The sequence below is a fragment of the Castor canadensis genome, chromosome 14, assembly GCF_047511655.1.
Source record: "Castor canadensis chromosome 14, mCasCan1.hap1v2, whole genome shotgun sequence".
Lineage (NCBI taxonomy): Eukaryota > Metazoa > Chordata > Mammalia > Rodentia > Castoridae > Castor > Castor canadensis.
This window is the reverse complement of record NC_133399.1, coordinates 15,833,052-15,857,703: the sequence shown is the minus strand read 5'-3', so window position 1 is coordinate 15,857,703 and position 24,652 is coordinate 15,833,052. Positions and strand designations below refer to the sequence as shown.

Below are 24,652 nucleotides of genomic sequence, written 5' to 3'. Positions count from 1 at the left end.
ACTTCATGGACTCTGCTTAACGTAATAAAAGTTCCTATTAAGAACAAAAAGTTGTTCCAGGTGCTGATGGCTCATGCCTATAATCCTAGCTACTCAGGAGGCAGAGATCAGGAGGATTGAGGTTTGAAGTCAGCCTGGACAAATGGTTCCCCGAGACCCTATCTCAAAAAACCCTTCACAAAAATAGGGCTGGTGGAGTGGCTCAAGGTGAAGGCCCTGAGTTCAAGACCCAGTACCACAAAAAAGAAAAAAAAAAAGAAGAAGAAAGAAAGAAAGAAAGAAAGAAAGAAAGAAAAAGAACAAAGGGTTGTTCTCCTCAGTGGGGCAAAAAGTCCACTAGATGCCCTGGTTCCAGAGCTGACAAAAAAACCAGTTATTGCTTCTCTGAACTTTTAAATGTCTTTGTTCCCAAAGACCCCTCCCACTCCCACCTCTTTCTAATTAGCCAACCGCATAGACTGTGAGCCCAAAACCTGCCCGATCCAGGGGCAGGAGAGGAACAGCATGGCGTCAGATAAAACCCTTTGGAATATATTGTTTTGGTTTTAAGAGCATAGGATTCTATCCAAAGCCTACAATACTCAATCAATCCTAAGAATTTTCTAAGTTCCCTCTTAAATTAGAGGGAGGAGCATGCTAGTAATCTCCTCTATGCTCTCAGGGCTCAGTCGACATTTCCCTTTACCGATCAGGTGTCCCATATATCTCACCTCTTCCTCTACAAACTGTAATTTAGTTTTTGAGACCCTTAGTCCTTGGTGGCCCAGGAAATTTAGAAAATTGACTGTGACATCAGTCACTTCTTTTTCAGTAAGTCCAGACAACAGAAGATCATTTACATATTGTAACAAACTTATCTGGGGAGGGAGGACAAATTCTTCCAGTACTCGTTCTAATATCTGGCCAAATTTGGAGAATCAGTGAAACCTTGGGGGACGTCTGTCTACCTGTATTGCTTTTTGCCAGTCTGGGGGGGTCTTCACATTCAAATGCAAAGATGTCCCTGCTCTCCTCCACTAGAGGGCAAGCTCACAATGCATCCTTTAAATATAACATACTAAACCATTGATGATCCAGGGGATCCTGCTGAGAAGAGTATAAGGATTTGGGACTGCACAGTGTCTGCTGCAAACTATTTGGTTGATAGCCCTGAGATCCTGTACTAGCTAATAGGATCCATCCAAATTCCATACTGGTAGGATAGAAGTGTTAAAGGAGGACATGTGAGGTTCCAGAAGGCCATCCTTTAACAGTTCCTCAATTATGGGTTTTAGACCTAATCTCCTCTGTAGGCGAATGGGGTATTATCTCCTCTGTGCTTTTATATTGGGGTTTTAAGGTCAATATGGACTGGGGAAATTTGTAATCCCCCTCTTTGCCTCTTTAGTCTAAACCTGGGAAAGAATTTGGCTCTCAATTTTCACAGTCATCAAATTTAAAGAAATCTCAAAAATCTTATTTAGCCACTTTTATTCCTATGCCCAATTTAGACATTAAATCACTTTGCAATAGGTTGGTTCCAGCCTCAGGTACAAAAAGGAGGCTGACCCACGTTACTCTATCTTGGAATTTCATTTGAATGTGCTCAAAAAGGGGAACATTGAACTTCTCTCCCTTTACCCTGGAAATTGAGAGCCATGCTGGAGAGAGACCTGGGGTGGGGACACACAGAGATGATTAAGACGAAATGTGACCTCTTTCTCTTTGGGTCCTACTTTTAAATTTATCAAGGATTCTTTGTAGGACCATCATATAAAAGGTCCCCTGACTCCCCTATTCCTCCTCAAAGGTCTGAGGAGGAAAGGAGAATTATCCTCTCTTCCTCTTTCCCTTCAGGACATTGTTGTCTGAAGTGTCCTGGCTTCCCCCATCGATGACATTTGTTTTCATTCTTTCCCCCTGGGGTCTGTGGAGGCTTTTGGGGACTATGTATTCAGCTCTTTGAGAAGTGTTTTTCTCTCCAGTGGCCTGCCCCAGAGTGGAAAGCATAATCTTAGCCTTTTGCTTTTGTTTTTCTTCATCCCGTTTTATGTAAACATTTTGCACTTCTCTTAATAACTCATCTAAACACTTGTCTTTTCAGTTTTCTATTTTTTGCAGTTTCTTAGCAATGTCTGGCCATCTGTCCCGGAGGATCACCTATATTTAATCCCGAATATTTTCTCATCTGTCTTTTATTTTATTTTATTTTATTTTTTTCTCATCTGTCTTTTAATCTATGAATGAAGTCAACAGGTCCCTCATCTTTTCTCTGCTGCACATAAAAGACTTTGGCTATGTTTTGGGATCATGGAACAGATTCCCTAATAATCAATTTTCTCAAGTCCCCCATTGGGATCATTGTTAATCCAATATGGATCCTCAAGAAGAAATTTTCTATCAGTTAAGTCAACTCCGGGGGCCAGAGGGTGTTCTCTCTCCCCTATAGCATAGGTGGTCTTCCTTATCATAATTCTTTCCTCCCCAGAGAATAAGATTCCCAGAATTGACATAAATTCCACCCAAGTGTAAGTTTGTGGGCCCAGGAACTGGTTGAGCTTGTCAGTTGACCTCATGCAGATCTTCTAAAAGGGGCTTTAATTCCCTCTTAAAACTTCAGACTTCAGAACTAGTCAGCAAAGCATCGACAAAACATAAGTTTCCACCGCCAGTTGGGATCTCTCTGAGTAGGTAGAAGGTCTGCGATGGCATCTTGGGAAATGAGGGAAAGGGGAGGTTTTGAATGTTCCTCTGACATTGTTGGAGTTCCTGTCTGAGCCCTGAGAAGGACGGAGACTGGTCGGGAGTCCTGCGAGGGTTCAGAGGTGGGGCTAGACTGAGCCTCCTGGGACTCTGGACCAGGGCTTTCATTCTGATTTTGGGATTCCACCTGAGGAGCCCCTGAATCATAAGGTGTGTGTGGGGGGGGGAATGGGAAAGAGGGTCCCATCTGGAGGGCTTTGGCTCTACTTGGTTCTTAATTTTATCATCTTTCCCTGATTTTAGAAAGAATAGGACTATAGGTCCAGTCTCCCAACAGAAAGCATGTTCAGTTTCTTCTTGGCTCCCTGGGCTTTTATCATTAACATATTCAATTAGTAATTAACAGACCCAGTCCTCATCCAACCCAAATTTTGGCCAGAAAACTGTTGGTTTGAGGATGAGGCCCTGAGTCCAAATAAAACAGCAAAGTAACTATCTAGGCTCTTTTATTTTTAAGCACTAGGACTTGAACTCAGGGCCTGACACTTGCTAGGCAGGCACTCTTACAGCTTGAGGCACTCCAACATAGGTTCTTTTCTCTACATAAGTTCAGCACCTGTATCTCACGCATACAATTATTTGCAGTCAGAATAAGTTGTATAGCATCTGCTGTCAATCACATTTGCCAATCAGCCTACCCCCACCTGCAAAATGTCCAGATTTTTCCCATCAGCCTGACCCAGCCCATAGAAGGTAGATAGGCCCCAGAAGATGCTATTCAGCTGCCTTGCTTGGGCCTGCCATTTCTCCCTTAACAAAGTTATGTTTGCTTTCAATAAATGTTTCTGCTTTGTGAACCCAAGCCAAGACATGGGGCACAGCCCTCTATGTCGCCCCAGTACCATTCATCTAGGTGAGCTAGTCAAGAGGTAGGGAGTGTTTCCATGCGGTTCCCCATTCCCCACACCTTCTACAAACTATGTGGAGGACAAATGCTTGCTCCTTACCCATCTCACTTGTACTGCCCATGCTGCTCCTTGCCATGTATTTTCCACTATTCATGATGTCTGTGTGCCGCCCTTTCTCTTGCATGAATTAATGCTTGCTCCCTTCTTTCCTTGGTAACACCCACAACTGGGAAGACACACTTACTTCCTATTTTATCCTTCCCAAATCCCTGAGTATGGCACTCAAGGTCTCTCTCTCTCTCTCTCACCTTTGTGGTACTGGGGTTTGAAGTCAGGCTCTCATACTTGGTAAGGAGACACTCTACCACTTGAGCCACTCTGCCAATCCTTGCTCTCGCTCAATCTCTTTTTTTTTTTTCCTGTGGTACTGGGGTTTGAACTCAGGGCCTGCACCCTGAGCCACTCCAACAGCCCCTTTTTTGTGTTGAGTTTTTTCAAGATAGGATTTTGCAAACTTTTTTCCAGGGCTGGATTTGAACCATGATTCTCCTGATCTCTGGCTCCTGAGTAGCTAGGATTACAGGAGTGAGCCACTGGCACCCAGCTTGCCCTCTCTCTTGATGTACTAGTCTAGGGCTCCCATAGTTAAATTACTGAGAGCCAAAGTTCAGGGCCCTCCACTCTTAAAACAATGGATTTTGTGTTGACTCCTAAAACACATACTTTGGAAATATCTCCTAAACCTCCTCCAGAATACTTGTAACCAGGATGCCAGTAGTCAGGAGCTTCGCCCATGACTTTCCTGTCTCATAGTCAGACAGAGCATCTGGAAGCCTTGGTCCAGGAAGTGGTGTCAATGTATTCAGGGTTGGAGACTTCTGTCCCAATGTCAAACAGTCTGGACTGCCAGTCCAGTCTTCCCAGACAGGGGCTCTTCTTGGGGATTCCAGTCTAGAACTCCCAAGTTCAGGTCCACTCCAGAGGCTAACAGAATTCTCAAAGGGGCTCCCCTTTGAGAAAAGATGAGGGCAACCAGTTCCATTGTTACTGAATCTCTGCTCAGCTTTCATCCTGAGACACTGGGAGTGTTTCAATCCCATTAATTTCGGACGATGGAATTCATCTTCTACTGTAATATAGCTTGGCCCCTATCCATCTTGGGGGACCAGGAAAAATGGCAAAAAAAAAGAGTTCCTGAATTACAATACCATTTTTCAGCAGTACCTTTCTTGATGGAGGTTTCTAAGATGCTGAGGTCTCATATGTACAGGCTTTCACCAGGAACCCTCCTTATGCAAGGATGTTACCTGAGGAGGCAACAGAAAGTTTTTAAGAGGACGTCCATGACCCCCTAGATGAGCTTGGGAAGATATTTGTAAGACCCTGACAAAATTGCTAATGCTTTTTAGTTCTAAGTTTGACTTTTTTGATCTCTTGGAGGGGTGTGCAATATATGCTTTCCACCTGTTGTACATACATACAAAGGGACATTCTCATTTCTGCCACCAGAATTGAGGCAGACAAATGCTTCCTACATGACCCTGATGGTAGAAGGCCAGGGGTAGAGGGAATACTATCCCTGAGCGGGAATCTTCATGGGACTATAACCACCCACATGGACCCTTCAAAGACAGAAAACGATAGAGGTGGGGTTCCGCCTGCTGGGATGAGAGCTGGCATAACCAAACACGTGAACTATACTGGGTGTGAGGCACAACTGAAGACCTGATGAGAATCCCGTGGCTTCTTTTAACTGTTTGGAGAAAGCCACTAGGAAATATACCAACATAGGCCCTGGCTCCAGGGAAGGCATGTTACAATTGGGGAAACATATTATTACTCACTCAACACCTACAGAGGGAGAAAACTCCAGAAGTTATAACTGGGCCCTCGGGCTATCAAAATTAAGTTTCTACATATCGCTTCCATGATCTTGAACAATCATGATCTTGAGGAGAAAAAACAGACAAGGATAAGAAAAAAAAAGGGCAGGCCAAGGTTATGGCTGCCATGATTAGGGAAATCACCTGTGGACTCCACACATTCCAAAAAAGGGAGAGAAAACTGACAGGCTAACCTGCCACCACTGCAGTAAGACGGGGGACTCTGCAAGGAAATATACCATATCTATCTCAGCCCCCTGTAATAATGGGTGGTGACTCACTCCATGGACCACTAGACAAGGGAGAAGGGTAAGACTGTTAAATATGAAGTGCCATTGATATGAACACACAGGAAACCACCATGAAATCTCAAATGATGCAGTGCAGAAAACCTCAGGGTTGGTAACACATCAGGGCACTGATGCGCCACACATGTGCTCATCTCCTGTCTTACCATGTGCCTCTTTTAGGAAACTGTTCCTGGGTTGTTTCTTTAACATAAAGTGGTAAACCTAAGTAAAGGTAAGGTGTATTCCTGAGTCCTGAGAGTACTTTTAGCAAATTACCCAACAAGACAGAAGGGGAAAGTTGTGGGACCTTGACATTATAGTCAAGTTGGACAGAAAGATGGGTAATCTGGAGACTGAAATCATTCTATATGCATCAGATTTGAGTGCTGTCTTGGGAAACAGAACTAAAACTTATGCTCAGACACTAACTCCAGGTAGTATTAGATCTCAATGGAATTGTTTGACATCCATTTGTTCTCTAAAAGGGTGGAGAAGTGGTTGTGTGGAAGTAGCACAAACACTTAACTCCCTATTCTCAAGCTGTCCCTGCAGTTCCTCTGACAACCCTTGTACTTGGCAGTGTGCTCTTCTCTCAGCATCCAGGAAGAAAATTCAGTAACTATGAAAAAAGAATTATCAGTTATTTATAATGGTCTGCCTTATGATCTTTGGTATTAGATGGTGAGAAATGTGCTCAAGAGAAAATGTCTTTGATTTTCAAGGTTTGTTCTAATGCTAAGGCAGTAACATGTAGTGAGATCCTCTGATAATGCTGGGCAACAGCAGTGAGCTCCTAACACAGCAGATGTGCACTCAGGAACATAAAATATCATTATATTGTGTTCTCTATTCAATGAACTTCATGATATATTCTACATATAATGATAAAATAGACTGGGAAAATGTGAAAGATTTCAGCATGTTTGTGGGAGGGATGGGCTCACATTAGATGTTCTGCAGGCAAGTTACAGTAAGTGCATTCAACTTAGGCCATGGGCTTCTAACAACATACCAGGATTGGAAACTTAAGAGCATCTGTATTTATACAGAATGGTGTACAATGCACTATAGAAAATACCTTAGGATTTTCATAAGTCATACTGACAAAAAAGATCCGTAAGATTGGAGTCTGCCTCAAACTCAGTGAGGCCAAGTCTTTTTCTTATTTTTTATATTTTTAATTACCATATTATTGTCCTGAGGTACACCATGATATATTCACCATGTATATTTGTACTATATCCTGAATTGATTCATCCCCTCCATTTTCTTAGGTCAAATCTTTGAAGAGTCATGGAACACACCTCTGACAACAGGGATGCTCATAAATGACTGGGATGGCTCAAGATGAAATAAAGATGTCTAATAACTGTGTCTCTAAAACATTTTGAATCAAAAATATAAAATGAGGGTTGGTGAAGTGGCTCAAATAGTCGAGCACTACTTAGCAAATGTGAATCCCTGAATTAAAACCCAGTAAGCAAAATAAATAAGCAAAGTACCTCTTGTCATTAATTGTACTCCCAGACTATTCATTGACTCCTAGCTCAGGTCACTCCACCCGCTGTTCTAGGTTTCCAGGTTAGGACTATCAAACTACAAAAACAGAATTTCATGCAGCTCTCAGTGCATCCAGTAGAGGGAGCCACCTCAATACACAGAACTAACACCAACCTTGTCAGAGATTTTATGGAAAACGCTCTTAGTGATGAACCACACCGTCACTTAGGATGTTGGAAGAGATTTCTTATGAATTCACTATATTTTATATGACAAAAAGCATATTCTTGGTAGTCTGGCAGGAGGACACTGAACCAGGATGGTGAGTTTTTGTTACCATAAGTGAAGGACAAATGACAAGCCAAATTAAGTTTTCACATATAAGTAATTTACATGAGGGAGAAAACACATGGCTCTTGAGAACAAAGAAAAAATATGGTAAACTTATATTATTAATTGATCTCCTATGATTATGATGGGATATTTGTAAGTATCTTCACATTAAATGAAAAATATAGGTCTGGAGGTGTAGCTATAGCAGAACACCAGCATTGCAAGCAAACCCCAATCCCACCAAAGGAAAACAAAAAGAATGTGGGGAACAAGTGAGAAAAGGGTTAATGAGTGTGAATAAGTGTACTCTGTACTCTGTACATTTATATTGATGAAATTGTTCTAAGAAGATGGGGGGAGAGGAAGGAAAGAGAACAATGGAGGGGGTAAATATTTTAACCATATATGTAAGTATCACAATGTATCCTCCTATATGATTATATGTAAATAAAAAAGATGTTTCTTAATCTAGCCTTTCTATGAAAACAGTTGCGCTCTCTGAAAAATGCATACAGAAGTCTTAGTTAAGAAAATATACAAGAAGAATTAAAAACAAAGGACACATACAAATATCACTGGCTCTGGCAAGAGAAAGTGTATATAGATAACAGTTAAGAACTTGCTACATGAGGCCCGGAGGAAAACACCAACAATTCACATGCCTATTAAGCAAAATTATTACTCTAAAATTTTTTTGTCTGTGGTACCGGGGTTTAAACTGAAGGCCTATACCTTGAGTCAGCCCTTTTTTATTATGAAGCATTTTTTTTTGAGGTATGATCTCCTGAACTATTTGTTCTGGCTGGCTTCGAACCTCAATTCTCCTGATCTTTGCCTCTTGAGTAACTAGGATTATGGGCATGAACCACCAGCATCCAGCTTACTTTAAAACTATAAACAAATTATGCCTACTGTCATATTAGAAATACATTTTAAGTCAAGCACAGGCCAACAAATTCAAAATGAAAAGATAAAACTTATTACATGATTTGGTATCAAAAGACACCTTAAACTCATACCTTAATGCTTAAAGAAAACATATAAAGTTATGCTACCTCAACATTAATTTTTGAGATTAAAAACTAAAAATATGTAGTCCAGACTGCTACTTTACCGTGAGCTCTGGAAAAAATTATTTAAGAATTTTAGATCATTTCCTTCTGGTGACCTATTTCTGGAATACTCTGTACAAATTACTTTGGATAAAGTTCTTCTTCATATTATTTGCATTTATAGAATTCCATTACATGAGCAATTTACAGAAGACTGAACCTATTTTAGAACTGACAACTTTCTTCTAATTCTGACTTTCATGCATTTTTTTTCCTTTCCCAACCCCTTTTTTAAATGACTTTTTTAAAGCACTAGGGTTTGAACTCAGGGCCTCATGATTACTAGGCAGGTATTTCTACCACTTAAACCATTCATGAGCCTCCTGGCAGGGTTTTAGTGACTATGTGCTCATGAGTGTCAACAGAAGACTTTGTGCATCCTGTGTATGACAAAGTTTCTTTACATGTTGTGTTCTTTTATACCTGTGAATTGAATCCAGATCACTAGAGATGTTCTTGTTTGGCTGGTGGGCAGCCACCCCATGGTGATCAGGGACTCTCCACTCGACTTTTCACCCCATCCCCTCCTTCCTTTCATGGTTACCATGGCAACTCCTGCGCATGGTGATTAGAGACTTCCCGTTTCACCCTCCTCCTTCCTCTTCCCCTCTAATTACCATGGCAACTGCCGCTGGCAGACAATGGGTCCTGACCTATCCTACAGATCCATATTACCCTGAGCTCCTCCCCACCAAATCTCAACCTATCCCGACGCCCCATAATACCTTAAGCTCTTGACTTCACCCAGGCTATAAAAACTGGGTTGCCATTTCTTGGGCACGACTTCTCCGGCTATGCTCTTTGTGGACGGTGAACCTCGCCTGAGAGTGCACGCTCAATAAAGCTTGCTTTTAAGCCTATTTGCTTTATTATTTGGCTCCAATTTGGCCTTCCCACCCACGTCGACCTAAAATTTGGTGCCTAAACCCGGGAGGAAGTGAGCCTCACCCAACTCCAGGCAGTCGGGGCCCTGGGCCAGGCCCTGGCTTGAGGCCCTTCCTCCTCTCCGGATCGACGCTCTGGCTCCGGCTTGGGTGAGTCTCCTCCCCCGTTTTGTTCCTCCTTGGGCCCCTGTCCTAGTTGCAGAGGTGCCAGGATCAGCCCCTCCGTTTCTCCTCTCACCTGGGCATTCGGAGAGAAGTCTCCCCTGTCCAGGCTGCCTCCTCCAAACCGGGTCTCCTCTTTTAGTGAGGGATGCTTCTCTAAAGGTTGAGACTCTCCCACAATTTGGGAATGGGATCCTCCCAATCCAAGCTGGACTCAGGGACTCCTTTGTCCTGTCTCCTCTCAAATTTCCAAAATTTGGGACTCTCTCCAGACCTCCACCGCAAATGGCTCATTTTCTATTGTACCACAGCATGGCCACAATATACTTTAAACAACAATTCAAAATGGCCTCCACAGGGCACTTTTGACTTTAATATTCTCACTGATCTTGATAATTTTTGTCACCAAACCCACAAGTGGTCTGAAGTCCCATATGTACAGGCCTTTTGGGAGCTGCGGTCTCGTCCCTCTCTTTGCCTCCAATGTTCCCCTTCCCAGATCCTTCTCACTCAGACACCCAATCCTTCTGGGTCCCCTCCCCCACACCCCAACCCTTCTCCTTTATCTGAATCCACTGAATTCCTCACCCCTCCCCCCCACCAACCACAGCCACCCTCATCATCACATCCGGCTTCCCCTCCCCCACCCCCACCCACAGAACCTTCCCCACCCAAGCAGCCATCTCCTTTGGCCTTGCCTCCCACACCCTCTGCTCCACCTATTCCCTGCGCTCCTACATCTCCAATAGCCTCCCACATTCGCTCACACAGCCCTTCCCCACACTCTCTCCTTTGTCCTCTCCGAGAGGTGGCTGGAGTGGAAGGACTGGTCCGAGTCCATGTTCCTTTCTCCCTCCAGGACCTATCACAAATAAAAAAATTCCTGGGGTCCTTCTCCGCCAACTCCTCTGTCTATGCCAAAGAGTTCTGCTATCTATTTCAGGGCTATGACTTAACTTGGCATGACATATTTGTCATTATGGCCTCCACCCTTACCCCTGATGAACGGGAATGCATCAAAGCTGCTGCCTGGCATTATGCTGACCAAACCCACTTGGCTGATCCCACAGTCCCAGTTGGGGAAGATGCAATTCCCGACCGCGACCCTAACTGGGACTACCAACCCGAAGCTCCAGGTCGTCGCAGGAGAGATATAATGATCCGATGCCTCCTACAGGGCATGGACACGGTGTCCAACAAAATTGTAAATTTTGACAAACTCTGTGAGGTAACCCAAGGGGTTGACAAAAATCCGGCCCTTTTTCTTAACCGCCTCCAGGAGGCCCTCACCTAATATACCCGACTAGACCCCACCTCCCCTGCTGGGGCGGCAGTCTTGGCTGGACATTTTATATCCCAGTCCGCACCAGATATTAGAACTAAACTAAAAAAGGCTGAAGATGGCCCTCAAACCCCTATACAGGATCTGATGAAAATGGCATTTAAAGTTTTTAATGCCCAAGAAGAGGCAGCAGAGTCAACCCGCCAAAAATACCTCCAACAGAGGGTGGCCCTCCAAACCCAAGCCTTGGTAGCAGCCCTGCGGCCAGCTGGACCACAGCCCTGAGTCAAAGGAGGAACCTGAAATCTCCCATCAGCCCCTCTGGGGGCCTGCTTCAAATGTGGCAAGGAAGGCCACTGAGCTCACCAGTGCCCCAACCCGAGACCTCCAACTAAACCCTGCCCAAAATGCAAACAGGTGGGTTGCTGGGGATCGGATTGTCCTGGACAGGGCTTACCCGCTGCGGCTCCTCGTGGAGGGTCAGCCCCACCAGACATCCAGATCACCGACTTTCTCAGACTGGCAGAAGATTGAAGACGCCTTGACTCGGGGACCCCAATCACCCTTGCTGAGCCCAGGGTCACGCTCCAGGCAGCGGGTAAGTCCATCTCCTTCCTCTTGGACACAAGGGCTACCTATTCTGTACTGCCTGACCACTTGGGTTTAACAGTTCCTTCATCGGTCTCTGTCATGGGAATTGATGGCTCTCCCTTCTGCCCATACAAAACTCTACCTCTCCCTTTCTCTGCTGGAGGAATACTATTTGTACACTCTTTTCTTATCATCCCATCCTGTCCTGCCCCACTGTTAGGTCGTGATATTCTAACAAAGCTTGGGGCCTCCATAACCATCCCTCCCCATTTACCAGAACCTCTAACTTCCCATTCACTCCTTCTGGCCTCAGCCAGCCACCTAGCCCCTTTGCCTCCTGAACCTGCTCCGCCCACCTTTCCTCTTCTGGTCAACCCCATTGTCTGGGACATCTCAGTCCCAGTTGTGGCTACACACCACCTGCCCATCCACATTTCTCTTAAGGACTCTAACCAATATCCCTGTAGACCCCAAGTCACTATTTCAGAAACTCATCAAAAAGGCATAAAAACAGTAATCACCAAACTCCTAAATCAAGGTCTCCTTATACCTATAAATTCCCCATGTAACACGCCTATCCTTCCAATAAAAAAGTCTTCTGGGTCCTACAGATTAGTCCAAGACCTACGCATCATAAATGAGGCTGTTATCCCCATTCACCCATTGGTCCCAAATCCATATACAATCCTCTCCAATGTCCCCCCTGATCCTACTCACTTTTCTGTCCTCGATCTCAAGGATGCCTTTTTCACTATCCCCCTCCATCCGGACTCCTATTTCCTCTTTGCCTTTACCTGGGAAGACCCAGATACTCATCTTACCCAACAGCTAACTTGGACAGTTCTTCCCCAAGGCTTCCGTGATAGCCCCCACCTCTTTGGTCAAGCTCTGGCTCGAGACCTGATCGTGTGTAATACAAAACCCAGTACACTTCTACAATATGTTGATGACCTCCTTCTGTGCTCCGCCTCCCAGCAGGACTCTGAAAAGGGAATAGCTAACCTCATTAACTTTCTAGCCTCTAAGGGATATGGGGTCTCCCCAGCCAAAGCCCAACTCTGCTTACAAGCTGTTACTTTTCTGGGCTTCTGTCTCACCCCCACCTCAAAGGCACTTACCAAGGACTGGGTCCAAACCTTGAAGGACCTCCCTCCTTCTAATGATGCCCAAGAAATTTTATCCTTCTTGGGCTTCATTGGGTTTTTTAGACACTGGATTCCTAATTTTGCCTTGTTGGCCCACCCACTGTACCAGGCTGCCAAGGAGACTCCCACTGGTCCACTCACCTCTCCGTCCATGGTCCATCACTGTTTTTCTTCTCTCAGGGACACCCTCCTTCAGGCTCCAGCCTTGGCCCTCCCAAACCCTTCCAAACCATACCACCTATTTACAGATGAAACTTCTGGAATAGCCAAAGAGGTCCTTACCCAACTATCAGGCCCTATTCACCGACCAATTGCTTACCTCTCCAGGCAGCTGGATCCCACTGTCAGGGGCTGGCAGCTGTGCCTCTGACATCTTGCAGTGGCAGCCACCCTCACTAGGGAGGCTCTTAAGCTATCCCAACTACAACCAATAACTGTATATTCTCCACACAGACTCGCTGACCTCCTCACCCATTCCTCTCTCTCTCTCATTGGAGCTTCTCACCTACAGACATTTCACCTCCTATTCATCGACAATCGTGATATAACTCTCACTACTTGCTCCCCACTCAACCCCATTTCACTGCTTCCCACCCCACACCAACAGCCTCTAACCCAACCCATTCCTGTCCTGAAAGAGTGGAGAGTCTCATGACCCCCAGGCAGGATCTTACCAACTCTCCCTTACCTTCTCCTGACCTCACTATGTTTGTTGATGGGAGCTTCATCCTAGATGATTAGGGAGGCTGCCGAGCCGCCTATGCTGTAGTCACCATTGACCCTCCTTGGGTACTGACAGCAACTTGCCTCCCCCTGGGAACAACATCTCAAAAGGCTGAACTCATGGCTTTAACCCAGGCACTCACCATTGCCAAAGATAAAACTGACTCTAAATATCCTTTCCTTATAGCACACTCTCAACTCTCATGCAGCCATCTGGAAGGAGAAGGGCTTCTTGACTACACAGGGCACCCTGGTGGTCAATGGACCCCTCATTGCCAAACTATTACAAGCTCTACAGCTCCCAAAGGGGGTCACCATCATCCATTGCAGGGGACACCAGACCTCCAATGACCCAGTGGCATGAGGAAATGCCTTTGTGGATCTAATGGCCCAAAAGACAGCCAAACAGTCAATTCCCCCACCTGTCCTTTTCCTCTCTTCTAGCTTTACTCCAAACTGTGAGCCAAAAGAACAAACTGCTCTCCTCAAAGAAGGGGGAATTATGTCCCCCAATGGGTGGATCTTCAAAGACACCCATTGATCCTCCCCTTGGGCCAGACAACAGAGGTCATCACTGCCATCCCTAACTCACTACACATAGGCCCCAAGGCCCTTCTCTCCTTCCTGGAACCCTTGTTTCACCCCAGGGGCCTCCAATCCACCATCCGTTGGGTCCAGGAGGCCTGCTCCATTTGCTCTCAAGCAAACCCCCACGGGAGACTCCATCTCTGCCAATCCCTCCACCAACTCCGTGGTAGCCAGCCTGGTGAAGATTGACAGATCAATTTCACTCATATGCCTAAACACAAAAAACTCCGGTACCTTCTTACTTTTATTGATACTTTCACAGGGTGGATCAAAGCCAATCCTACAGCCACAGAAGAGGTTACAATCATAGCAGACACTCTCATCCATCACATCATTCCCCATTTTGGCCTTCCATGAAGTCTCCAGTTGGACAACGGCCCCACCTTCATCTCCAAGGTCACTCAACTAGTCTGTAAACACCTGGCCATCACATGGAGACTCCACACCCCATACCACCCCCAATCCTCAGGTAAGGTTGAGCGGGCCAATGGCCTGATCAGACAACAGCTCACCAAGTTGTCCCTGGAGTTCCAGCTCTCCTGGGTTGACCTGCTGCCCCTGGCCCTCACTCGCCTCCAAGCAGCCCCTAGGCAGCCAATTGGCCTAAGCCCCTTTGAGCTGTTGTACTGCCACCCCTTTCTCCTTTCCCACACATTCCCATCAAGCACACCTCCCTTAATAGGATACCTACCTTACCTCACTCTCCTCCGCTCCTTGCTCCGAGCCCACGCAGATTACTATCTACCCCGATCAGTTACTGTTCCACCAGACTATGGCTCCCTGTCTTCAGGCGACAGTGTTCTTCTCAAACAGCTACATCCAAAGCCCCTCCAACCCAGATGGACGGGACCATACACTGTCATCCTCACCACTCCCTCGGCGGCAAAACTTCTGGGACACTCTACCTGGTACCACCTCACCCGCCTTAAGAAGCTTCCACCCAACATGCCTACCAAAACTTGGCAAGTTACACCAGTGGGGCCAGATCTCCCTCCAGATCTCCCGGGTGGGGGACACTCTTAATGCTGATCCTAGCCCTTCCCCCAACCCTATCTGAACCATCATCCTCTTATCGTTGGAGATTCAGGATCCAAGGAACATACACAAAAGACAATATGGTGGTCACCTGCCTCACCAACGCTCGGGATTGCCCCTCCGGGGGGTGTAGCAGACCACTCACCCTCCAGTTTCAGCACTCCTTTACCAGCACATATGGAACAAGAACTATAAATCTTGGTTATTTCTGTTTTACATTCGATCAAACCAAACCATACTGTCAGGAGGGGGCCAAATGGGTTGAAGAATATGGAGGATGCCTATATTGGTCCTGCAAAATTCATTACATTAAGTTCAACACTGGATCTCACTCAGGCAACTCGTTGGAAGGTTCCTATGATGGCTACCAGGTACGCCTTTACATTCCTGACCCTTGGGATAATAGATGGGCAACTGGGGTGACAGCCAAGGGATATCAACCTGGGTATGACACACATCCCTCAACAACCTTCAAAATCTGGAGGCTATATGAACAAGTAGTCCCCCAGATTCTCAATGTACTACAGGACCAGGTGAAAGCCATTAGGGAGGCAGAAAACAGCCTTCAAAACAAAACCCAGAGAGACCCTATCTCCTGGCTGTCCCTGGCACAGGAAGGTACCCACTTGGTAAATAGGTCAAGCCTGGCCAATGTAACTAAATGTTTCCTTTGTGCCGCATTGTCCAGGCCCCCACTCATAGTTGTTCCTTTACCTGGGCCATTCCCATCAAACGGGTCAGCCTCCACACCTCCACCTGCCCCCATCGTGGGAGCCCTCCTTTATAGAGATCCTCTATCCCTACAATTGCCCTTCTGCTACTCTGATCCTGGCCAACTATGTAACACCACTAATTCTACCATATCAGATTCCCTCTGGGCCCCTCCAGGAGGCTTCTTTTGGTGTAATGGCACACTTTCAAAAAATCTTACCCAACAGGCCCTAACTTCCCAGCTCTGCTTACCTGTCTCTATGGTTTCCCAGCTTACTATGTATGAAAAAGGAGAATTCTTCCAACTCATAGGCCTTACATCAGGGACCTACCCCTCACCGCCACATAGGACCAGGAGGGCTGTCTCCCTGCCTGTCCTTGTGGGCCTATCTTTGGCAGCCTCAGTGGCAGCTACCGGTTTCAGCTCCAGTGCCCTGGCTCACTCAATGATCCAGACCCAAAGGTTCTCTCAACAGGTTCTGACAGGCTTTGAGGACTCAGCAACATCCCTTGCCTCTCTTCAAAGATAGATAACCTCCCTAGCTCAGATAACCCTACAGAACTGCTGCGCTTTGGACCTTCTCATGGCAGAACTTGCTTCTTTCTTCGGGAAGAGTGCTGCTACTGTATTAATGAGTCAGGCCTGGTGGAAACTCGTGTCCAGTCTCTTCACAAGCTCAGCAATGAGATACGCTGCTACAATATTGCCTCGACTGACACCCCTGGCTGGTGGAATTCACCCATTTAACATTCTCACCCCACTGATTGGACCCCTAATTATTTACCTCTTTCTGCTTCTGGCACCCTTTCTCTTTCAATTTTTCCAGAACTGCCTACGCCAATTAACTCGGGTAACCTTCAACCAGATGATGCTCCAGGTTCATGACTACCAGCTCCTCCTCATGGGGTCCGACTGTACCGGTCAAGTGGCCCAAGACATCCCTAGCCCCTAACTTCACTCCCTTTCAGCAGGAAGTAGCCAGAACCGATTCTGTGCCCCTATACCAAAGAGTCTGGGATGTTTGGCCAGTGGGCAGCCACCCCATGGCAATCAGGGACTCTCTGCTTGACTTTCCACTCCATCCCCTCCTTCCTTTCATGGTTACAATGGCAACTCCCACGCATGGCGATTAGAGACTCCCCGTTTCACCCTCCTCCTTCATCTTCCCCTCTGGCAACTGCCGCTGGCGGGCAATGGGTCCTGACCTATCCTACAGATCCATATTACCCTGAGCTCCTCCCCACCAAACCTCGACCTATCCCGACGCCCCATAATACCTTAAGCTCTTGACTTCACCCAGGCTATAAAAGCTGGGTTGCCATTTCTCGGGCGCGACTTCTCCGGCCCTGCTCTTTGGGGATGGTGAACCTCGCCCGAGAGTGCACTCTCAATAAAGCTTGCTTTAAGCCTATTTGCTTTACTATTTGGCTCCAATTTGGCCTTCCCGTCTGCATTGAACTAACAGTTCTCACATGCTTTACATTAATAAACATTCTCTCCTCTATGCATTCTACTAGTTCCTAGGAAAGGCAATGATAATGAAGCCTTCTTACATTCTATATTTTTGGTTACTATCTACTGTGTGTTCTATAATGTGTTCTGAGGGAACTGTGAGAAATGAACACTTTTCCACACTGATTACATATATAAGATTTCTCTCCACTGTGAATCCTTTCATGAATGTGAAGGCAATTGGAACTAAATGCTTTCTCACATTGTTTATATTCATGTTTTCTCTCCAGAGTGGGCTCTTTCATGTGTGTATTTGAATGTAGCTGGAAGAACTGAAGGCTTTCCCACATTGCTCACATACATAGGGTTTCTGTACTCGTGACTCCTTTCATGTACTTGAAGATACCTGGAAAAACTAAAGGCTTACATTCATAGGGTTTCTCCATAGTATGCATTTTTTTCATGCAGTTTAAGGTAGTTGGAAGAACTAAAGGCTTTCCCATATTGCTTACATTTGTAGGGTTTCTCTTCAGTGTGAATCCTTTTATGGCCTCTGAGGTAACTGAAAATAGAGTAGGCTTTGCCACATTGTATACATATGTAGGGATTCCCTCCACTGTGAGCTCTGTCATAGTTTTGTATCTAACCAGGATTGCACAAGCCCTTACAACATTGCTTAGCTGCATAGGGTTCCCTCCAGTGTGTGTCTTTTCATGTTTCCTAGCAGCAGTTAAAAAAGTGAAGACTTTCCCACATTGTTTACATACATAGGGCTTTTCTCCAGTGCGAATTTTTTCATGTCTTCTAAAATTACTGGAATAAATAAAGGCTTTCCCACACTGCTCACACTTAAAGGGTTTCTCTTCTATGTGAGCCCTTTCATGTTTTTTTAGGGAAATGAGATGATAGAATGCTTTCCTACATTGATTACATACACAGGACTTCTCTCCACTGTGAGATCTTTTGAGGATCACAGTTCAAAGCCAGCTCGGGAAAATAGTTTGTTGAGTCTCTATCTCAAAAAAAAAAAAAAAACACACACACACACACACACACATAAAAGGGCTGGTGGAGTGGTTCAAGGTGTAGGCCCTAAGTTCAAACCCCAGTACCACAAAAAAAAAAAAGAACTAAAGCCTTTCCCACATTGCTTATAGGAATAGGGTTTCTCTCCAGTGTGAGTCTTTTATGTTTCTCATGGAACTGGTGATAACTGCAGGCTTCCCCACATTCCTTACATCTATACAACTTCTTCCCATATTCCTATACTCACACGCTATGTTCTGAAGATGAGCTCTGAGGGTCACACTTATGGATGAATGAACAATGAGGGCTTCTCCACACACAGCATTTTCACATGATGATCCATCGGTAAGATTGCTCTTGAAGAGAATATGATCTACAGACTGGCTGAAGATATTTGCACACTGGCCACCTTGTTTATGCTCAGAGTCTATCTACCATGTCACTTCTATAAGAAACAAACTCATTAAAATGATTGTTTATTAATCATTTATCATGAGAAGCACTGGCTTACTCCCTGAAAGAACTTTTAAATATAATGGACTGAATGCCTTGCAGGATGGCTTGAGGAGATCTATTTTTCAAACTGGTATTCATATGAGGTTTCATTTCTTTTTTCCTGAGACTAGGATTTGAACTTGGGGTTTTGCACTTGCAAAGCAGGCGCTCTACCACTTGAGCCACTCCTCCAGTCCATTTTCCTCTGGTTATGTTTTGGAGATTGGGTGTTATGAACTGTTTACCTGGGCTGGCCTGGAACTACCATTCTCCCAACATCAACCTCCAAAGTAACTAGGAATACAGGTGAGATACAGGACCTTGGCCAAATCTGGTTTCCTAATTCTGTTTCCAACTTAACTATTTGAATGTGCTGAATGTCTGTATCACATTTTAAAGCAATTAGTATCCTTTATGGGGAATTTTTGGGACCAAATTGTTCTGGATTTCAAAATATTTGCAAATACATAATGATATAACTTAAAATCAATTTAGTCTAAACACAAAATCCACTTTGGTTTCAAATATACATTGTATCTAAAGTCTAAAGATAATTCAATACAACATTGTTATTATTTCTTTGCACAGAAGGTTTGTGTCCATTAACCTTTCAGAAACTGACACTTGGGGTATCATGTTGGTGTTCAAGAAGTTTCCAATAGAATATTTCAGATTTCAAATTTTCCAAGTATAGATGCTCTAACTATATGCACTTTTTGAGAAAATTTTCTGATATGAAATTTATTTGCACCTTGGCTTATTTGTATCATCTGCTTTTTAAAAAGTACTTCTTGTCATTCCACAACTCCTGAAGAAAATTGTGTTGTCTTATGAGTGCAAATTACCTTATATTTCTCCAGGCAGTTTTGTTTTTACTCTTAGTGATCTGGTCACCATCTTTTCCTAAAATAAACCCCCAAACATCATTATGCCTAATTATAACATTATTTCATTCTATCTGTATTCATAGGATAATGGGACCATGCTGATACTCACCAAAATGTTCCCTTTCTGTATTTCACCTCATAGGACAGCATGGATAGACAACAACTTGTTCTCTGGTTAACTAAGGAAGACAATGATGTCATCTTTACTTATATAGAGGCCAGGTTCCTGAAGGTTTCCTGCATCACTCTCTGTAGAGCTTCTTTTGGGAACCATCCAACAAATGCCACTCCTCCAGGGTAACAGTCACAGCTACATCCTCAAAGATCAATGACTTCTACAATATAACAGAGAATTTCCATGAGGAAGGGTGAGACTCATTCATAACATGTTAACATGATGCTGGGGATGGGTGCCAGTGGCTCATACCTGTAATCCTAGCTACTCAGGAGGCAGAGATTGGGAGGATCATGGTTGGAAGCCAGCCCAGGCAAATAGTATGAGAGACTCTATCTCAAAAAAGTCCGTCACAAAAAAGTGCTGGTTGAGTGGCTCAAGTTGTAGGCCCTGAGTTCAAACCTCAAGCACTGCAAAAAAAAAAGAAGCCTATATATAAAAGATATTTTAAAATCCTTATGTGACTGTAATCACAACACTGAGGAGGATGAAGCAGAACAAAGAGAACTGAAGGTTAGTCTGGGCTACAGAGCAAAGTCCAGACCAATCTAGGATATATAGTGAGACCCTATAATCCTAGCTGTAGGGGCTGAGATTGAGAGGATCACAGTTCAATCCAAGAAAAAATTCAAAAGATCTTTGTTCAACAAATACAAAGTAAAACGTGATGGTGCATGCTTTGTCAGCCCAGCTGGGTGGGAGCCACAAATAGGATTGAGGTCTGAGATGACGAAGGCATAAATGCCAGACCCTATTAGAAAAATAATTAAAGCAAAAAAGTCTGGTGGCATGGCTTAAGTGGTAAGCTCCTGCTCAGCAAGTGTTAAGACCTTGAGTTCTAATTCCAGTACCACCAAAAAAAAAAATACAAAAAAATTAATAACAACTGGGAGCTGGAGCTGTAACTCAGTGGTAGAGAGCTTTCCTAGCATTTCATGAGGCCCCAAGTTCAATGACCAGCACAGAGAAACAAAGTTACAATTAGAAAATGAGGTCTTTAAAAAGAAACTGGGCCTAAATTTTTAGGTTGCTTTATTTCACTATCACTTGTTGGATTTCAGAGTTTTAGGCTCCTTCCAGACTACATTTTTAGGGTTTTTTTCTGGGCTACTTTGAAGTAATTTTGCTTTAACACACCAATGGACCCATTACAAACATTTAACCCAAACTTGACCCTGGAATCTTTTCAGATGGCCATGAAGAAAATTTCCCAAGAGATTCAGCAGGCTCTCATCCAGAAACCTTGATAAAGGACCTTCATAATTTTATCCTCAACCCTTTACCTCTACCAGAAGGTCCAACCCAAGTGCTGGGCAGTAGCAAATAGGTCTTGCAGTAGACCAGAAGTGATGCTCTGGTCTACAAGCAAAGAGGAGTCCTGACTTTGTTACCCCTGTGGAAAGACAAATTGGCAAAACTGTGATGTCTCATGAGAGACAGATACACCCAGCTTGAAAGAGAACAGCTAAGAAGAGTTAAAGGTTAAAGGAGTTCAGAGTGAATCAAAAAGTGTACCATTCAAATTTACCTGCAGTTACTTCCTACACTGTTTTGGATGGCTCAGAGAGACCAGGCACTAAAGCTTTCAGAAAGCAAGCTTATTAAGCAGGCTGGCAGTGACTCAGCAGACTCAAGTCCAAAAGCTGAACCCTAAGAACAAAGAGGGTTTTCCTTATATGCCACTTAAAGCAGGTAGGTACAGCTTGTCCCATACATGGTCACATATTATTTCATGGCTATTTTAACCTGAGGAGAGCTGATCCTTCTCTGGTTTCCTCCCAGGTCCTACTTGACATTCCTCAAATCTGGTTTTTGTTTGTTTGTTTGTTTGCTTGTTTCACTGTTGCAACTCATTATCTCTCATTATCTCCCTCCTCCCTTCCTGCCATGATACCAGGACTGGGATTCCTCTGAGAATGGTAGAGTAGGGAGTGATTACAACAGGAGTCAATTTAAGTGTAAAGGTTCCCCCACATACACAAAGAAGAAGGGAGACTTGGGTTTGAAATTAAGCATAAATCTTACATTGTTTTCCTGCTGGTACGCTAATACAGCATGTTGAGAAAGCTATATACGACTAATCTTGAATAATCGAAATATGATATGACCTTGTGATTCTCTTGCATCTCATTTATTTTTTTGGGGGGGTGGGGGGTGCTGGGGATCTTTACTTACCTCTATCAGTAACTTATAAGGGGTCTGTGTAGTGTTGGGGTCCGAAGTTGACCACCCCTTAGAGGAACAAAAGACACTCACGATAATGTAAGCCACAAAGCAAGATTTCCAGCCAGCTGGGGTCCGGGTATCCACCCGACGCAGCGGGTTTCAACGAGGACCCCGAATACAAAGTTCAGGCTGCTTTTATATTTTTTTAGACATTAGTCACGGTCACACAGCAATTTTTATGGCCCCTGGGGTCACATATTTCTGATATCACCTACATCCTGGTGGTGGGGCAAGATTACTTGAAGATTATTTATCAGGAATTTGGTAAACACCAGGTGTCTTAACTCATTGACTCACATACCGTTCTAGCAAGATTAACCAGAAACAGTCCCTGTTCCCAGAAACCGTCCCACCTCCCTTTGTTCCAGTAAGTGGCGACTTGGGTCATGTTAGCCATGGCCGGTTTCAGGCTGAGTGGGCTGCAAGCCTCGAAGGTACCCTAACATTTGTACCCTAACAGTAGTTTGTATATGAATGACTAAAACATACTTTAGTTCTACGTTTTGATTTGAGACAAAGAAGCACCAATAAGTTTCAAATCTTGGTTTTACAAACAGAAAGTCTGTGAAACAAAATACATATCCTGAAGGAATGTGAGAACTTGGGATGGTTTGGTTAGAATGCAATAATTAGGGTAGATAACAATATTTTTTCATTTTCAAATATTTGGGTTGCAATAAAAGGAATTCTTGATGTTATCTTAATTTTCAGTACCAAATAAATGTAAATGAGAGTACATCATGAGAAGGAACAACAAAAAGTTCACATAGAAAATCAAAAAATTTCTGGAATTGATTAATTGGTTGCAGCCCAGTTGTACAACACTACCTTAATTTACAAAAATGTACCAGTTGTATCTTCCTCTCACACCAACCTTTTTTCTCAATGGACACAAATCACACTCTGATGACACTAATTCAGTGTTTGCAAAACAAAGAGCTGGAGATGTCCATTTTACCCCACAGCTTGTAATCCTAGTAAACAGTGATGATTAAAGAAGTCCCACCTCCCAAGACTTTCTGCTGTGGAGCAGCAGCCAGGTGTCCTTCCTGTTACACTTACTCCAGTGTCCAACTTTCTATAACCTACAATAGTGCCAGACACACTTTCCAAATTTCCATGACTGCCTCAAACATGCTAAGCTGAAAGGAGCAGGAGAAACAAAATGAAGGACAGACCACCAGAGGTCAAGAAGAAACTTCTCCCCAAGAAGACTGTCTGCATCTGAAAGGCATCTCTGCCCTCAGGCAATACACAAAGAAAAAGGTTATAAAACCCACTCCCCACCCTGGCTCAGGGGAATCACCAGTTTCGGATCCCCCTGCATTCCCCAATATGCAGTCTTTCTCTTCTCTTTTCTCCAACTAAATTCTCTACAAATAAAATCTTTCTGACCTCTGCGGTTAGAGTCTGTCTGTGCTTTCATTCTCAGAGCAGGCTCAAGAACCCTGAACACCTGCAATTCCTGCGCATGCCATCTGTGCATCAAAAACACGACCTAAATTCTCTATCCCTCCATTAGCTTTTATTTTGTATAACCAGGTCTACACAGAGTGAGAAAGGTAACCATGACATCACGTAGGGTCGCGATGTCCCCTCCTCTCCAATCCCAAACACTGTTCCTGGGGACCGCCCTTTCCAGCGCCTAGGACCAGGTTAGGACGACTAGGGACTCCGGGTTCATGGCAACATCAGAAGCATGGCCTGGGGACAGGTCATGGAGTTTACACGACCCTTCCCCTGACCCTGAAGGCATCAAAACCGGGCACCGCCCAGGAGGAGAATTGCTCCCCAACACAAACCCCGCGCACGACCCCGCACGAGGCAGGAGCCGCCATGACCGCCGTCACCGCGCCGTTGGGGACACGCGGGGCCGAGCTGCCCACAGGGCTCCGGGCGGCCGAGGTGACCGCTCACATCACAAAGGGGACGGACGCTGTCCCGGTGCCGACCCAGCCCCACCCTGCGGCCAGAGGAGCGAGGGCCGAGCGGACCGCACACCGGGGCCGCGCGGAGACCGCATCCGCCATCTCCACTTCTGCCGGTCCCCCCGCTACTGTTCCGCGACCCCGGCCCAAATCTCCCAGCTTCCCGGTGTTGTCCTTAGGCTCCTGCAGTCAGCTGGGGGGGACACAGACCCCTAGACTAGACTATACCTCTAAACGGAAATGGGCTCCAAATACGGCGACGCCGGAAAGAAAACGCCCTCTGTTCAGGCAACACGTCCCAACATGCTCGCTTCTGATTGGACAGTTGTGGCAACACAAATTCCGGCTCCTGATTGGTTAGTTTGGAGGACAAATGAACTTGACCTGACTTTGCAGACGTCGGCCCCTGCTTGTTGCAATACTTAGCGGACTCTTCCTGCCTCTTTCTCCTCAAAATGGGGTCTCAAGGATGCTCAAGGAATTATAGACTCTGTATCCCCAGGAGACTATCCAAGACCTTACAGAAGAAGGAGTGGGGAAGGCAGTACATGCCCCAGTGGGACAGGAGGAGGGCCTGATGTCATCTCAGGAATTTGTCATAACGCTGGTGGCCAAGGCCTGGGCTTTCAGTCC

General features: G+C 45.0%; 1 long non-coding RNA gene across 1 annotated transcript; it reads right to left on the bottom strand.

The window, feature by feature from the left end:
* Positions 1 to 448: 448 nt before the first annotated feature.
* On the bottom strand, positions 449 to 24,314 carry LOC141416681 (uncharacterized). Its single transcript, XR_012441296.1, has 4 exons — positions 24,248 to 24,314; positions 20,118 to 20,275; positions 19,800 to 20,025; positions 449 to 4,897 (listed from the first exon to the last, which is right to left on the bottom strand). It is a non-coding gene; the product is annotated as an uncharacterized lncRNA (long non-coding RNA).
* Positions 24,315 to 24,652: the final 338 nt, after the last annotated feature.